Source organism: Battus philenor, unplaced genomic scaffold (genome assembly GCF_028537555.1).
Source record: "Battus philenor isolate CCGP_79_NKW_IND1 unplaced genomic scaffold, ilBatPhil1.0.hap1 SCAF_4, whole genome shotgun sequence".
NCBI lineage: Eukaryota > Metazoa > Arthropoda > Insecta > Lepidoptera > Papilionidae > Battus > Battus philenor.
In genome coordinates, this window is record NW_027181704.1 from 9,109,143 (window position 1) to 9,115,787 (window position 6,645).

Genomic DNA, 6,645 nt, shown 5'->3' on the forward strand with positions numbered 1-6,645 from the left:
TATATGTCGAAAATGAAACTGCAATAAAAGTCCGTTGCCTTTATAATAATACACGGTAGTATTACAACACATAAATGTTTTTTTCCTTTTATTTATTATTAACTAGCGAAGCCATATGTCCAATAGTGGACGTCATTTACATCAACAATCTTTTTAAGTAGTCGTTGGTTGTCCTTTTCCATCTAAAAAAATCTATCTTAGCATTGTTAATAATTCTGAATAAATGACTTTAGTTTCACATACATGTATCACTTGTCAAGTATATAAAGTCATACAATGTTGTGCTAGAGGTACGAATGTATCATACTTGGCTAAAATACTGTTTGTAACTTAAGATTTTATACTTACATTTTAGCCATTGGACGTTCACTTTCGTTTCATTTTTACTGCTGGACATAGGCTTCATTGCATAGATTTGCGATAAATAATATATATAAGACACGTTTAGAGTAGCTTGCTTCGAGCGTCTTCCTTTGTCCTTAACATGGCCAATTAGTGGGTTAAAGTTTTTATTATTTGTGTCCATAAAATATACTGAATACCTTTATACTCACTGAGTCTATATTGTAGTTGATATTAAAATGAAAACAAAAGCGTTTGATCATAAGTGATCATTTAAAATGAAGTGTATCATCTATCCTGTTAATTTTGCCCCCTACATATTTTTTCTTATTAATCATAAGCAGTAGGAATATTGCGAATAATTTAAGTAAACTTTTAATTAGGTATAAAATTTAGGTAAACATTTCGTGCTAACAAATGGAGCGTGAATTTTTATGCAGCGAAACGTACTGCAATTATTTAAAACGACGTTTTGTATTGTTGGAAAACACGATGTCTGCGTACCATTATTTATATGTCAGTTTTTATGACAGTCATTTTAACGTAAGCATCGTTTTATAACCAGATCTGAGGAAAAAATTGTGTGAACATTAACGGATACTTTAAATAAAGAGAGTAAAGAAATAGATATATACTTACAATAAACACGTGCATTTATTTTGCTTTTGAACATAAAAAGTGACTAACATTTTCTTCATTACGAAAAAAATAAGATAATAAACACACATGAGATGCTTAATATTCCTAACGTTTTAAACAGTTCACATGAAGTATGCTTACAAAATGTTATACACATTATATTCAAAATAACCTTAGCTCGTCAGCTTGAATATATTTCATAATCACAAGGCACGCAACGCGTTTATATAGTATCTACTGTACATTGATTTCTAGAAATGGTAAATAGAAAGCTAGTAATGGTAAGTAGAAATGGTAACTGATATCTGGGCTAGAATACTGAATCAGTAAAGTGAATAATACCTACCTTCTTGTAAATATGAAGGACTTATAATTATTTTCAACCTTTAACGTATGCTGGGTTCGGCAATTGAAGTTATTCTTTGTTGTTGATTTACGTGGGCACATGGCGGATTATATCGTACTTGTACTGTTTTAAACCTTCTTGATTTTCTCACTTAATTGCTACAAGAACCACAAGAAAGCTGTTAAATACGTTCACAGACCTGTCATTATCGACGGAGATTAATATCCTGCCCACCTCCTAAAAGTTGAAATTTATGCGAAATTTGCGCCTTGCTTCTTAATACAGCACGGATAACAATATTTCGTTTTTCCTCTTGGTGAGCATAAATATGAAGAACATGATAGTTGCTTTTTTATCTATCGTAAGTTATAGCGTTTATGAAATCATCATCAATCTCAATACAAAGTCTTTTTAAGTGCTGCAGCTGATTTGTAAACCTGAAATAAAACATAAATAAAATATATCCCATAGTACCTCCGCCATCGAATACTACCTCGTTTTATTATAGTGGCTGGAGAAAGCTCTGGCTCTTCCGACTCGCTCCTCCTTTGCAGAAGCTGTGACAGTGGCTTTCTCTCCTGCTCTCACCGAGCAAGTTTTCCGAGAACCGAGAAAGTTTTCAGTCTTCACAGAGTAGTTGCTTGGAATCCTGGCCTGTCTGAATTCTAGTGACCAGGTTACAGCTTCGAATTGCATAAGACAATTTGGTCTATGTGCATATCAATATTACTTAATATAAGTGAAATAGTAGTGTAATACATAATTAAGTAATACATTAGGTTAATATAAATAAATCTAAGTTTGTTATATATTTTTCAGATCTTTATAAAATTTGTAACATTTTTTAACATTATTATTTAACATTTTTATAATACCGCAAAACCGTAGTTTTACATTCCATTAGAATTAATATGTCTATTAAAATTTTATTAATAAAAAAAAACTAGTAAAAAATCTTGTCATTATGAGAATTTCTTTAGAGAGATAATAAAACTTGGGTAATTACCATTAATTAATTGTTCTACTACTAGATTATGATATTAAAAGTAAGTAAAAATAAACACAAAGAAACCCGTCTGATTTTGGTGTAGGTTCTTCTCGGGCTTCAGCTTGTGTTAAACCTGGTTATAGTTTCTATTGAATAAACTATCATTCTTTTCATGACGTACATGAATGATGTTATACGAGTAAATAGGATAGTGACAAAGTGGAGACCGGTTTGCGTGGGGCAAGTAGTGAATTTAATACGATAGGAATCCATTATCTTTCCTACCATATTTTCATTAATTTTGGATTCTTCAAGATTTTGGATTATAACCTCTGCAGCGTGCTTAAGGAAAGCATGGCAAAGTGGGGCCGAGGAAAAAAGCATAAGGGCTGCCGCAGCATTTACAGTGGACTAACGGAACGGGGCCACCGATATTGCACTCCGTTTCGCTGCCGTACAACGGTTTTGGTAGCACCAAAGTTATGATATATAGACATCAATAATTACATATTCTAGAACTAAACATAAACAAAACCAAAAAGCGGAAACACTTAGTATTTCAGAAGGAAACAGGGGTCTGTAAAAATAATATACACATCTTTATTCATTAAAAATATATATTCAAACAATCTGTATCCATTAAAATAGTCAATATATATAAATTATTGTATCAAGCTCCAATTTAATTGATATTCCCTTTAGTCGCGGGCGCTTAAATTTGAAACAATTCAATCAGTGTATGACATTGTGCTTGTGTGAGTTAATAGGGATATTCGAAAAGGATTAATTTATCTGACAAAACAATCATACTGTACCGTTTTAATAACACTCGAATCGTTTGAGAACAAAACTCATCGCTTTATAATTTTTATTGAATGTATTATCGAACAAAGTATGATTAAACATTATTTAATAACAGACAATAACGAAAATATACATGTGTAGCTACGAATCATTGTCTACTTTATTCCTTTTTAGTGTATGATAATAAAGTAAATGTTTTTTACTCATTTTTTTCTATTTCTATTATTTATGAAATTTTGTTTAGTTTTGAAACGATTCCAAAATGTCAGGAGATTATTGGAAGGTTTTAATGAAGAGATATTAATTAGAGAGTAGAGTACGGTGACAAAATATTTTTCGTTCACACGGATTCTATACTAAAAACTGTGACAAATCCACGATATAAAGGAATTTAACTAATTTTTGTTATAAATTGGTTTAAGAAAGGTTGATGAGTTAGTTAAGTGGTTCTTAATTATTTTATTGAGTTGATAACATGTGAATACATAATACGAGTATTGTAGTAAGAAAAATCGATAAAAAATATGGATGAATTAACCACAATTAGCGAAAAATCTAGCACTTTTCGATTAAATAAATTGTAAAATTATTTTAATTTTCATAAAAAACCAACATTACTATTGTTGGGTACTTATAACAAATGATTCTCGAACACCGTTGGAGTATAGCGTCGATCGATATCGTACTAATGAACAGTTCACGCTGGATTGTTCCAACATATGTAAATAGGAATTGGTTTTGAGATGGATGAAAACGTAAGAACAGTTAATTAACTTTTGCCAGTGTTTTTACGTTTATTTTTCTTATTGGAGGCACGAGCTTTCCGGTTGTCTAGCCTTATTTGGTTTATAATTTAAACATTTTATAGCTACTACGATAATCAGAATTAGCCTCTTTCAATACATTTATTACTTTTTTTATCTGATGTAATTATTTTCATCTTCTCATAAAAAGAAAGATGACGATTCATCATCACTGCTAGGGATGGGCCTCAACAAGAAATTTTTATAGGACCGGGTGGAACCATACATTCAGCGTCTTGGAATGATCTCAAGGAGATTGTGTGTCCACTTGCATGTGATTGTACTACATTGTGCTTGCCTGTCCTTGATCTCTACTCTAGAACTATGTACTAAGTCGGCTACTTTTAAACGGTTTAGCCTACGAGGACGATTCACGTTAATTTTTGATTCATCCTTTTAGATAAATCCCGGGCTTTCCCTGGCTCGTTGAATGGCAATGAGCTAGGGCCAATAAGGCCATTAGTGAGAGACCAAGTTGCAATGGCGTAAATCATCGCTGGTGACACATATTAATGGTTGAATTGTATCTTTAGGCACTAAGGGATTTTGGACGATAATATTGTGTACGGCAATTACCTGTAAAAGTCAAGTACTATTTCAATTAGAAGGAATAATGAAATTTTGATTTTATTTCGATCGAAGGTTAATTTGTCAGCGTTTAGTTTATTTATCGTATCACTGGCGTCATCGGCCAAATAAACCGCTTAAAGTTAGTTAGTATATTGGGCGACACAAAGTTAGCAAGATTAATTGGACACCGAGCATTTCATTTCGGTAACTAAATACAAGCTTAATAATGTTTTCTACAAGGAAGTTTATTTTGGTTGTGTAGAGAAATTAGTTGGACAAAATGTTGCTCTATATTAAAGTACTTATTATTAATAAAAAATCATTTCGGAGTGAATCATTTATTCCAGTGATAATATTTGTACGAGTAATTTAAAGTGTTCTTGCGTCATTAATTAAAGGTTCACGAGATTTGAGGTAAGAAAGCCAAGCAAAAGAGCTTAGCTAAGATTTTTCAAAGTAAATAAAAATATGGGCTTTTCACCTTTTCCACGGATTGGGATATCGTCAACCTTTCAAATCGGCTAGACAGAAGCTCTAAGGAGCATAAGAACCACGGCGTATGATCACGGCTTCGTTTTCCACACGAATCTTTTGGCATTCCAATAAGAAGAAGGTCGAGTGGTTTGAATGTAAGAACCATGTTTTGTTGCTATTATCGATATACATATATTGTACCTTTAGACGTTGTTCTTCTGACTGATGGACAGAAAGGACATCGTTGAATGTGCAAAATTTTCTAGAGTAATATTTTGGTTATAAAAAAAATTACTATTTATAAGATTGATGAAACTCTGGTTTGTTATAAATATTTCTATTCATTATCTTATTAAATATTTGATATTAATTGGAAAACGTCTCGATAATAATAAAGATAAAAAAGGAACGGCAGATAAAAATGAGTATTAAAAGAAATCAACAATATAGAATTTTTCTCGTTTCATGTTGACAGTATTTTAAATCTCTAACAAAACATTATTTTCGTAAGCTAACAAAAGATCTCCGAACAACTTATTTCTTGGTTTCCAAGGGTATTAAATCCGAAATTCTTTTCAAATCAAAATGAAAATACGAATAAACAAGAATAAATGATCCCTGCAATTGATAGGTATGTCTTTGAGACAAAGATTTGTAGAGACTTCTTTAGAAGGTTTTGGTGTAATCATATTCTTTTTGTTATATAAAAAATCATTTACCTGTATTGACTACCCTAATTTCTGTATGTTATATTTTAAATGTTTTAAGTAATATTAATAGAATATATTTCTTTAACAATATTAATTTTGGGATTAAATATAGATAGGATCTAAGAACAGAATCTAAGAAAAAACATTAATAAGTTCTTTGTAATTATTATTGAATAATAAATTTAAATTATTTTCCATTTTTTTCTATTCTTTGTATAAATATGATGCCCAACTGCGATTTCAAAGTAAATTCTGCGTCACACCCGTTTTGTGTTTATGGTGAGAACATGAAATATTTGACGCTCTCTTATTAATTCAATAATGTTTTTACTATTGAATACTAAAACCTTAAGATAAATTTCGATAGCTATTTTTCAATAATATCAGATAATATTTCGTTAAATTTTAACACTTGTCGAGTTTTAGTGTTATTATCTCTTTATGCGACGACACAAGATTTCAACATATTTTTAAGCATTAAAATCTAGTATCAACAGATCACGTGACTACAGGTTTTACTTGATTGTTCTGTTTATTTACTTGTGTTTGTAGTTTATCTTTATCTAAATTACTTTTACTTTTCTTTATCTATATATATATATATATATATATATATATATATATATATATATATATATATATATATATCTGTTTTAGAATTCTTGTTTGTGACTAGAATAATAATCATAATCTTTTCAGCTTAAGGATGTCCACTTCTGGACATAGGCCTCGCCTATAGATTTATAATAAGACCGGTTGAAAGCGGCCTCAATCCAGAGTCTTCTGACGATGTCGTAACCAGGTCATATGTCCATATCGTAAATTGGATATAGAACGCAAAAATACTTCCAACTGTATAAGAAAATTAACACGACGCGTTTTCCCACAAAAGAATTATTTTGGTCCACCGCGATGAGTTGGTAAAGTTAAGGAGATAATTTGATACAAACGTGGTACTGCACGATATTT